Source organism: Sapajus apella, unplaced genomic scaffold, assembly GCF_009761245.1.
Source record: "Sapajus apella isolate SASKATOON/1434 unplaced genomic scaffold, GSC_monkey_1.0 scaffold30, whole genome shotgun sequence".
Lineage (NCBI taxonomy): Eukaryota > Metazoa > Chordata > Mammalia > Primates > Cebidae > Sapajus > Sapajus apella.
In genome coordinates, this window is record NW_022436970.1 from 15,160,319 (window position 1) to 15,172,737 (window position 12,419).

The following is a 12,419-nucleotide window of genomic DNA, read 5'->3' on the forward strand; positions in this document are numbered from 1 at the left end:
AAATTATTAAGTCTTTGCAGTTCCTTTTCTGGGTATATTCACAGATGTTTAAGAGAGTCTTCGAAAACGCTAAGTGTGTGTGATCGCAAGTGGCAACTGATATTTAATATGTAAGAATAACTGCAAAGTTATTCTTCAGAATTCTATTCATGATTTTATCACTCAGTATTGTCACTATTAATCATAAGATTCAAGCTTTTATGATTGCTGACAGTGATCAGTTTTCTGCCAGGAAATATTATTTGCATATTTGTGATTTTTTTTTAACTGATAGTCATGGATTGTGATGAAAGAACACAAGCTGAATTATTATGGTCAATAATGAAAATGTGAAAATTGATCTGTGATCCAAATTAATTAATTCACTTACTATTGTTCAGTTTCAGAACACTAAAGAAAATTTAGTCTAAACAAACAAAAAAAAAAGACCTCACATGCCAAGCTCGGCGGTGAGCGGTGACTCATGCCTGTAATCCCAGCCCTTTGGGAGGCCGAGACGGGCAGATCACTTTCCTAAAAATGGTAAAAATGCAGAATGTTAGCCAGGCATGGTGATAGACACCTGTAATCCCAGCTACTCGGGAGGCTGAGGCAGAAGAATCACTTGAACCTGGGAGGCAGAGGTTGCAGTGAGCCGAGATCGCGCCTAACCAACAATAGCGAAACTCCGTCTCAAAAACAAAACGAAACAAAACAAACACCCACACATACATACCCTAAGAACAAACACGTATTTCTGCATAAAGATACAAAGGGGGTAGAGATAGTGAGGAAGCAATGTGTAATTTGTCTAAATCAGTCTAATCTCTCATGTGAGTAAAAATTAGACTATGATGTTTTTTCTTAAAATTTATTGTTTCCTTAAAATTTGATACTTTAGATGTCACTTTAGAAAATGTACTTCATGTATATATATATATATATATATATATATATATTATGTATTTCTCAAATGCAATTAAATAGATTAAAGTTGATTCTGTATAATAAAAATGATTTCCTAACACAAAAGATCGCCATCTGTGTTAAAATACAATTTTGTTTATTTACATTGCTGGAACTGAACAATATGAAGAAAGCTGCATAATTGTGGATAGTTTTCATAAATGAAAATATCAGATTTCAAAGGTTAATCAAAATGCCTCAACATACAGACATTATGGCGACATACATATATACAACCCAATGCCTCAGACTATCTTTTCTTTGAAACAATGCTATAAAATTGAAGTGTTTTTAAAATGTAGGCCACTAAAATCTAAGTTGATATAAGCATTGCCTAGAAGGATAATGAAGGCTACTTTCAGTGCATGTGAGCAGAGATGTCAGTTCCTTGGATGTATTCAGTGAACGCAGATGCAGTTTGTAGAAGAAACACAGTAGGATTTAGGAGGTTGATTCTGGGGAAAGACTGCAGCAGAGCGATGTGACCTTCAGCAAGTCACGTACTCTGTTGTAGTTACCTGTAGTTAAAAGATGTTGGGTGAGGTACAACGATATAATATGTACTTCAGAGTGTTAGAAAACCACCTGGTCTTTAGTGAAAAACTCAGTAATTATGAGCTAATTCATAAAATGGCTAGCAAGAAACAATTTAGCTTTCAGTGGGAAAAATTGTTCTAACCATCACTAAAAATTCATCCCAGTTTTCAGTACATGCAGATATTGGAAATTAATTATATGAGCTTAATGATAGCCTCTAAATATTTAGATTTTTAAAATTTTAAAAGAGCCCAAAATTTGAATTTAAATCACTAAAAACTTTAATGTTTCTTACATATTTATCATGTTCCTTATATTCAAAGAGCAGCTCTGTAAATGTGTCCACTTACAAATAAACAGATAAAGAATATACATGTTCTTAAATGCATTACTGATTGCCAATGGAAATGGTGTTGAAAATGAGTTTCTGCTGTTATTCCCAAACTTGGCTTATTTTCAGACTTCCTGAAAATATTTTAGTCCATACATGGTTTAATTTATTCATTTACTCAGACAGATTCTCACTATGTTGCCCAGGATGGAGTACACTGATGTGATCTTGGCCCACTGCAACCTCCACCTCCTGGTTTCAAGGAATTCTCCTGCCTCAGCCTCCCTAGTAGCTGGGATTATAGGCACATACCACCACCCCCAGCTAATTTTTTGTATTTTTACTAGAGACAGGGTTTCACCATGTTTCCCAGGCTGGTCTCAAACTCCTGAGCTCAGGCAATCTGCCCACTTCGGCCTCCCAAAGTGCTAGAATTACAGGCATGAGTCACCAAGCCCGGCCAATACATGATTTGAAATATACAATAACACTCATATTTAGGTTTAATGAAAATATTATCCTGCAAAGTTCAATTAAGTGACATAGGCGGGTGTTGAACAATGAGAAAGATGGACACAGGGAGGGGAGCACTACACACTGGGGTCAGTTGGGGGGAAATAGGGGAGGGAGGGTGGGGGGTGGGGAGATGGGAAGAGATAGCAAGGGGAGAAATGCCAGATGTAGGTGATGGGGAGGAAGGCAGCAAATCACACCGCCACGTGTGTACCTATGCAACAATTTTGCATGTTCTTCACATGTACCCCAAAACCTAAAATGCAATAAAATAAATGGGAAAAAAAATGACATCTAGCACCTTTCATTAAATGATCATCTAAATATTACATTTTATTTGTCATTCTGCTACAGGGTTAGACAGGTATCTTCTAATTCCTTTCCATTTATCTTGAATAAAATAGAAGATTAAGTCTGTGAGAAACCAATTGCCCATAAACCTTCAGACTTCAGAGGACTGTTTAAATGAGTACAAACAGTGCCAAGCATGGCTGGCTGAAGGTCTCTGTGGTCTCTGTTCCCATATGGTTTTCAGGTTTGAGTTCTTTTCCAAGAATAAATAAAACTTACTGTTCTCAACTGAAAGAGCATTTGCATGCAGCATTTTCTTATTAAGCAGTATAACATTTCTTTTTATAACTGACATACATTTCACGTGTCACATTGCATGTTTCTGTTCACTTGTACCTTTGCAATATTTCTTTATTTAAAGTTATTTTTTCACCCAGTCCCTCTTGTGTCAGTCATACCAGGGAACATGCTGGCAGATGCACCTAGAGGCATTCCTTAACTCTCTTCATCATACAGAGAAAGCTATGGTTAACCCTTTCCAGCTTACAATGCACGCACATGAACACACATTCTGCTACTATTGTCTCACTTGTCTCTCTGTTTCACTTTTCCCCACCTACTCATATTGATCAGCTATTCCTCATATTCATTTGGGGGGTTGTATTTCTATTTGCTAATTAGGCTTAGATCAAATTGTATGTCTGTCTTCATTGTCATTCCTTTAACACCTCAATTTGGATAAATTTTCATGTCTTGGCCACATATCCACACATAGACCCCTTTGCTGTCTGCCACTTCTTCCATGCAGGAGTAGAAATTCCAAAGCAGCAGTCTTTACCAAGCACTTAACACGTGACAAACACTATGCTTTTCACTCCAATATGCTTTTCACTCCAAAAGTATATCTTATATAATATTTATGACACTTAAAGGTACATTACCTTGACTCCAGTTTAAAGATGAGAAACCGAATCTTAAAAATTATGTGCCTTCCTGAGGTCAAATTAGGAGGCAGCTGTGGAGTTGTCATCTGGTAACACATTGGTGGAAAGCAAAACTCATGTGCTTAACTACCTTCTGATTCTGCCATGCACACTGGGCATTCTGTCTTAAATGTGAGAAAGAGGCACTCACATTTCTGCTCTGGTTTTGTGAAATTTACTCAGTTGGTGTAATTCTCATCTGTATCCTGAAGAAGAGATCCAGTAATTTATTCTACAGTGAGTCATGGGGAAGAGGGAAGAACATCAGGACTCTGAAACCTCAGAACCATCACTCAATGGCTATGTCACCATGAACAAATTATATTATCCCTCTGCACTTCATTGTCCTTGTCTGTAAAGTTCAGATGGCATATTTGTTGAAAATTTATGTGAATATTCAGTGGTATAACATATGAAACCAATTTGCACATTGCCAGGCACATAGAGAATAGCTCATAAATGTCAATTTATAAATGCTAAATTTCTTGTCTGTTGTATATAGATTTGTCTCAACTGCTAATCCAACTTGTAAATTTTTAAGCAATCATTAGAGAGGTAAAGAGCAAAAGGAAAGTCAGTTGACAGTTTTTGATACAAATGAATTTTATATAAGTGAACACAGATTAGCATCAATGTCCATCACAGGGGCAAGCAAAGCCTCAAATCGACAAAGGAAAAAATTTCAAAGACAGTAAGATTACCTAGATCATATTTTCGGTAAAAGCATGACGAGGTGTGGGTTGCCAATACCTTCATAAAATTCCCAACGCTTGTTAGGCCCACCTGTTTCCTCCTGGTAACTTAGGTCCTCTCAAAGGGAGAGGCTGGATGTTCACATTGCAATATATTGGGGAAGAAGCTCTTTCTTTTTTTCAGAAGATATCAGCATCAAAGTCTAAAGAGCAATGGGCTCAGAGTCTAGAGAACTGTTTTCTATTGGGAGCTCTGTAGTTAAGATTGTACCTTGAGAAAATTCTTGAATTTTTCTGCATACTGAGTTCCCATCTGTAAGAAAATTGCTAGGGAGGAGGAGATCCAAGATGGCCGTTTAGGAACAGCTCAGGATTGCAGCTCCCAGTGAAAGCGCAGAGGGTGAGTGGACGCCGCGTTTTTATTGCCCACAGACTAGGAAATTCCCGGGCAGAGGTGCTCCACGCTCACCAGCGCGGCTGTCGTGGCCAGCACGGCTGTGCCGGCCGGCGCCGCTGCTTTGCCCCGCGCGGCTGCTTTGTCGGCGCCCCAGAGCCGCGGTTCTCCGTACAAAATACACCGGTCCGGGTGCCCTTTTGGCTGGCGATTGGAGCCACGGGAAGTCGCCCATATGCTGGTTCAAAAAGGGGAATGAGCAGAGAACCAGGACAGTAGATTCCAGGGCAAAAAAAAAAAGAAAAAAAAGCGCCACAAACCTCAGTGCCGCTGTTTAAGCCAGTGCAGTGAGTGGCCGCAGGGGAAAACAAACAGACCCCGGCGCCTCTTCAACAGGCGACTGGAACACCAACTTAAAAAAGGCTCTGAGGCAGGGAGCCAGGCGATCAGGCTCGGCTGGCCCCACCCCCACAAAAGAACAGCAACCAGAAACTCTGGATTGAGAATTTCACAGCAAGCGCAGCTGAACCTGGGACAGTCCAGCTCTGTGGGGGAGGGGCGTCCGCCATTACCCAGGCAGCCCGCCATTGCCAAGGCAACCCGCCATTGCTGAGGCAGCCTGCCGTTGCCAAGGCAACACGCCACAGCAGAGACTCCGCCCCAACAGAGGCGGGCCACCATCACCAAAGCAGTTCTAACTACACCCATATAAACAGGACTGCAGGGAAGTTCACTCGGCAGCGGGGCGCAGCCCACAGCAGCTCAGCAAAGCTGCTATAGGCCAACAGTGACTAGGCTGCCTCCTTGCTGGGCTGGGCAGGTCTGAAGGAAAAAAAAGAAAAAAAAAAAAAAATAAAAGAAGGCAGCAGCATAACGGAAACTCATAAATAAAGCCCTAAATCCCTGGGACAGAGCACCTGGGAACAAAAAGCAGTTTATGAGTTCTGCTGCAGCAGACCTAAAAGTACCTGCCCAGCAGCTCTGAATGAACAACAACAGAGCTCACAGCTCACCATTTGAGCTCCTATAAAGAAAAGACCGTCTCCTCAAGCAGCTCCCTGACCCCTATATATCCAAAAAGACACCTCATAGAGGAGAGATCAGATTGACACTAGGCGGGTATCCTTCTGGGACAAAGATAGAAGAAGAAGAAAACTGGTAACAACCCTTGCTGTTCAACAGCTGCTGCAGGTGAACCCCAGGCAAGCAGGGCCTGGAGTGAACCTCAGCAGACCTACAGCAGAGGAGCCAGACTGTCAGAAGGAAAACCAAGAAGCAGAAATAACCTCATCATCAACAAACAGAACGTCAATCTGAAAGATTTGAGACCCAATCTGAAAGCCAGCAACTACAAAGTCGACAGGTGGATAAATCCTTAAGGATGGGAAGAAACCGGCGCAAAAAGGATGAAAACACCCGAAACCAGAACACCTCTCCTCCTAAAAGGGATCACAACTCCTCGCCAGCAAGGGAACAAGGTTGGATGGAGAATGAGTGTGATGAAATGACAGAATCAGACTTCAGAAGGTGGGTAGTAAGAAACTTCTGTGAACTTAAAGAACATGTTCTAACCAAATGCAAAGAAACTAAGAACCTTGAAAAAAGATTTGTCGAAATGCTAACAAGAATGGACAAAATAGAAAGGAATATAAGTGAATTGATGGAGCTGAAAACTGCAACACGAGAATTTCGTGAAGCATGCACAAGTATCAACAGCCGACTTGACCAAGGAGAAGAAAGGATATCAGAGGTCGAAGATCAACTCAATGAAATAAAACGGGAAGGCAAGACTGGAGAAAAAAGGGTAAAAAGGAACGAACAAAGTCTCCAAGAAATGTGGGACTATGTGAAAAGACCTAATCTACGTTTGATAGGCGTACCTGAATGCGACGAAGAGAATGAATCCAAGCTGGAAAATACTCTGCAGGATATTATCTAGGAAAACTTCCCCAACCTAGCAAGGCAGGCAAACATTCAAGTCCAGGAAATACAGAGAACACCACAAAGATATTCGTCAAGAAGAGCAACCCCAAGGCACATAATCGTCAGATTCACCAGGGTCGAAATGAAGGAGAAAATACTAAGGGCAGCCAGAGAGAAAGGTCGGGTTACCCACAAAGGGAAGCCCATCAGACTCACAGCAGATCTCTCAGCAGAAACCCTACAAGCCAGAAGAGAATGGGGGCCAATATTCAACATCCTTAAAGAAAAGAACTTTCAACCCAGAATCTCCTATCCAGCCAAACTAAGCTTCATAAGTGAAGGAAAAATAAAATCCTTTGGGAACATGCAAGTACTCAGAGATTTCGTCACCACCAGGCCAGCTCTACAAGAGCTCCTGAAAGAGGCTCTACACATATAAAGGAACAACAAGTACCAGCTCAACTAAAGGGCAAAACAGCCAGCTAGCACCAAAATGGCAGTATCAAATTCACACATAACAATATTAACCCTAAATGTAAATGGACTAAATGCCCCAATCAAGAGACACAGACTGACAAATTGGATAAAAAGACAAAACCCATTGGTGTGCTGTATCCAGGAAACCCATCTCACATGCAAGGATACACAAAGGCTCAAAATAAAGGGATGGAGGAAGATTTACCAAGCAAATGGAGAGCAAAAAAAAGCAGGAGTTGCAATTCTCATCTCTGATAAATTAGACTTTAAAGCAACAAAGATCATAAGAGACAAAGAGGGACATTACATAATGGTAAAAGGATCAATGCAACAAGAAGAGCTAACGATCCTAAATATATATGCACCCAATACAGGAGCACCCAGATACATAAGGCAAGTTCTTAATGACTTACAAAGGGACTTAGACTCCCACACAATAATGGTGGGAGACTTTAACACCCCATTGTCAACATTAGACAGATCAACCAGACAGAAAATTAACAAGGATATCCAGGACCTGAACTCAGACCTGGACCAAGCAAACCTAATAGGCACTTACAGAACTCTCCACCCCAAATCCACAGAATATACATTCTTCTCAGCACCACATCACACCTACTCTAAAATTGACCACATAATTGGGAGTAAATCACTCCTCAGCAAATGCAAAAGAACGGAAATCGTAACAAACAGTCTCTCAGACCACAGTGCAATCAAGTTAGAACTCAGAATTCAAAAACTAACTCAGAACCGCACAGCTTCATGGAAACTGAACAACTTGCTCTTGAATGTTGACTGGATAAACAATGAAATGAAGGCAGAAATAAAGATGTTCTTCGAAACCAACGAGAATGAAGACACAACATACCAAAATCTCTGGGACACATTTAAAGCAGTCTCTAGAGGAAAATATATAGCAATAAGTGCCCACATGAGAAGCAAAGAGAGATCAAAAATTGACACCTTATCGTCAAAACTGAAAGAGCTAGAGGAGCAAGATCAAAAAAACTCAAAGTCTAGCAGAAGACAAGAAATAGCTAAGATCAGAGCAGAACTGAAGGAGATAGAGACACAAAAAACCCTTCAAAAAATCAATAAATCCAGGAGCTGGTTTTTTGAAAAGATCAACAAAATAGACCACTAGCCAGATTAATAAAAAAGAAAAGAGACAATAACCAAATTGATGCAATAAAAAACGATAAAGGTGATATCACCAGAGATTCCACAGAAATTCAAACCATCATCAGAGATTATTACAAACAACTCTATGCACACAAACTAATAAACCTGGAAGAAATGGATACATTCCTGGACACTTGCCTCCTGCCAAGCCTAAACCAGGAAGAAGCCGAAACCCTGAACAGACCCATAACAAGGTCTGAAGTTGAGGCAGCAATTAAGAGCTTACCACCCAAAAAAAGCCCAGGTCCAGATGGGTTCACAGCTGAATTCTACCAGACATACAAAGAGGAGCTGGTACCATTTCTTCTGAAACTATTCCAAACAATACAAAAAGAGGGAATTCTTCCCAAATCATTTTATGAGACCAACATCATCCTGATTCCAAAACCCGGCAGAGACTCAACAAGAAAAGAAAACTTCAGGCCAATTTCCATGATGAACATACATGCAAAAATCTTCAATAAAATACTGACAAGCCGATTGCAACAGCACATCAAAAAGCTTATCCACCATGATCAAGTAGGCTTCATCCCGGGGATGCAAGGCTGGTTCAACATACGCAAGTCTATAAACGTAATTCACCACATAAACAGAACCAAAGACAAAAACCACATGATTATCTCAATTGATGCAGAGAAGGCCTTTGACAAAATTCAACAGCCCTTTATGCTAAAAACACTCAGTAAGCTAGGTATCAATGGAACGTATCTCAAAATAATAAAAGCTATTTATGACAAACCAACAGCCAATATCATACTGAATGGGCAAAAACTGGAAGCATTCCCCTTGAAATGTGGCACCAGACAAGGATGCCCGCTCTCACCACTGCTATTCAATATAGTATTAGAAGTTCTAGCCAGAGCAATCAGGCAAGAAAAAGAAATAAAGGGCATTCAAATAGGAAAGGAGGAAGTCAAATTGTCTCTGTTTGCAGACGACATGATTGTATATCTAGAAGACCCCATCGTCTCAGCCCCAAACCTCCTGAAACTGATAAGCAAGTTCAGCAAAGTCTCAGGATACAAAATCAATGTGCAAAAATCACATGCATTCCTATACACCAGTAACAGACTTAAAGAGAGCCAAATCAAGAACAAACTTCCATTCACAATTGCCACAAAGAGAATAAAATACCTAGGAATACAACTAACAAGGAATGTAAAGGACCTCTTCAAGGAGAACTACAAGCCACTGCTCAACGAAATAAGAGAGGACACAAACAGATGGAGAAACATCCCATGTTCATGGTTAGGAAGAATCAATATCGTGAAAATGGCCATACTGCCCAAAGTAATTTACAGATTCAATGCTATCCCCATCAAGCTACCAATGACCTTCTTTGCAGAACTGGAAAAAACCACCTTAAACTTCATATGGAACCAAAAGAGAGCCCGCATAGCCAAGTCAATTCTAAGCAAAAAGAACAAAGCAGGGGGCATCACACTACCAGACTTCAAACTATACTACAAGGCTACAGTAATCAAAACAGCATAGTACTGGTACCAAAACAGAGATATAGACCAATGTAACAGAACAGAGGTCTCGGAGGCAACACAACATATCTACAACCATCTGATCTTTGACAAACCAGACAAAAACAAGCAATGGGGAAAGGATTCCCTGTTCAATAAATGGTGTTGGGAAAGCTGGCTAGCCATGTGCAGAAAGCAGAAACTGGACCCCTTCCTGACACCTCACACTAAAATTAACTCCAGATGGATTAAAGACTTAAACATAAGACCTAACACCATAAAAACCCTAGAAGAAAATCTAGGCAAAACCATTCAGGACGTAGGTGTAGGCAAGGACTTCATGACCAAAACGCCAAACGCATTGACAACAAAAGCCAAAATAGACAAATGGGACCTAATCAAACTCCACAGCTTCTGCACAGCAAAAGAAACAATCATTAGAGTGAATCGGCAACCAACAGATTGGGAAAAAATTTTTGCAGTTTACCCATCTGACAAAGGGCTGATATCCGTAATTTACAAAGAACTAAAGCAGATTTACAAGAAAAAAACTAACAAGCCCATTCAAAAGTGGGCAAAGGACATGAACAGACACTTCTCAAAAGAAGACATACGTGAGGCCAACAAACATATGAAAAAATGCTCATCATCACTGGTCATCAGAGAAATGCAAATCAAAACTACACTGAGATACCATCTCACGCCGGTTAGAATGGCGATCATTAAAAAATCTGGAGACAACAGATGCTGGAGAGGATGTGGAGAAATAGGAACACTTTTGCACTGTTGGTGGGAGTGTAAATTAGTGCAACCATTGTGGAAGACAGTGTGGCGATTCCTCAAGGACCTAGAAATAGAAATTCCATTTGACCCAGCAATCCCATTACTGGGTATATATCCAAAGGATTACAAATCGTTCTACTATAAGGACACGTGTACACGAATGTTCATTGCAGCACTGTTTACAATAGCAAAGACCTGGAACCAACCCAAATGCCCATCGACGATAGACTGGATAGGGAAAATGTGGCACATATACACCATGGAATATTATGCAGCCATCAGAAACGATGAGTTTGGGTCCTTTGTAGGGACATGGATGAACCTGGAAACCATCATTCTCAGGAAACTGACAGAAGAGCAGAAGATCAAACACCGCATGTTCTCACTCATAGGCGGGTGTTGAACAATGAGAACACATGGACACAGGGAGGGGAGCACTACACACTGGGGTCAGTTGGGGGGAAATAGGGGAGGGAAGGTGGGGGGTGGGAAGCTGGGGAGAGATAGCAAGGGGAGAAATGCCAGATGTAGGTGATGGGGAGGAAGGCAGCAAATCACACTGCCACGTGTGTTCCTATGCAACAATTTTGCATGTTCTTCACATGTACCCCAAAATGTAAAATGCAATAAAATAAATAAATGGGAAAAAAAAAAAAAAAGAAAATTGCTAGGTTTTCTAAGAAGAATTAAACCTTGAATTGCATGGCTTGTAGACGTAGTTTCTTGAAACTTCCTCCCTCAATAGCAGCCTTACATGTACACAGCCTTACATGTTAACTTGGAAGAAATGAGAGGAAGAGGAGCTGGAATAAGGGCCTTAGAGGTCATGTCCACAGCAGACATAATGTCACACCTACCATATGTTATACTGGTCAAAACAGTCACTAAGCAGCCCAGATAAATGGGAGGGAACCATCTTACATGCAAAGAAACATAGACTCAAAATAAAATGGTGCAGGAAAATTTACCAAGCAAATGGAAAACAAAAAAGCAGGGGCTGCAATCCTAGTTTCTAATAAAGCGGACTTTAAACCAAGAGATTAAAAAAAAAAAGAAGAAGGGCATTGCATAATGGTAAAGGGGTCAATTTAACAAGAGCAGCTAACTATTCTAAATATATATGCGTTCAATACAGGAGCACCGACATTCACAAAACCAGTTCTTAGAAACCTACAAAGAGATTTAGATTCCCACACAATAGTGGGAGAATTTAGCACCCCACTGTCGATAGATTATTGAGACAACTCAGCTCTGGATCAAGTGGACCTGATATTTACAGAACCCTTCACCCCAAAACAACAGAACATGCATTTTTGGCACCACATGGCACTTAGTCTAAAATTGCATATTTGGAAGTAAATCACTCCTCAGCAAATGCAAAATAAGGGAAATCATAACAGTCTCTCAGACCACAGTGCAATCAAATTATAACTCAAGATTAAGAAACTCACTCAAAACCACACAACTACATGGAAGTTGAACAACCTGCTCCTGAATGACTCCTGGGTAAATAATGAAATTAAGGCAGAAATCAAACAACAGATGCTGGCAAGGCTGTGAAGTAACAGGAACACTTTTACACTGTTGGTGGGAATGTAAATTAGTTCAACCACTGTGGAAGATGGTGTGGCAATTCCTCAGATAACTAGAACTAAAAATATTTGACCTAGTAACCCCATTACTGAATGTATACCCAAAGGAATATGAATCTATTACAAAGATACATGCATGAATATGTTAACTGAAGCACACTTCACAATAGCAAAGACATGGAACCAACCCAAATGCCCACCACTGATAGACTGGATAAAGAAAATGTGGTACATATATACCAGGGAATACTATGCATCCATAAAAAGGAACAAGACTATGTCCTTTTCATAGGCATGGATGGAG

General features: G+C 40.5%; 1 protein-coding gene across 2 annotated transcripts in view; it reads left to right on the forward strand.

The window, feature by feature from the left end:
* Nucleotides 1-12,419, forward strand: part of DOK6 (docking protein 6) — a 459,594-nt gene that overhangs the window by 355,671 nt on the left and 91,504 nt on the right. The window lies entirely within an intron of this gene.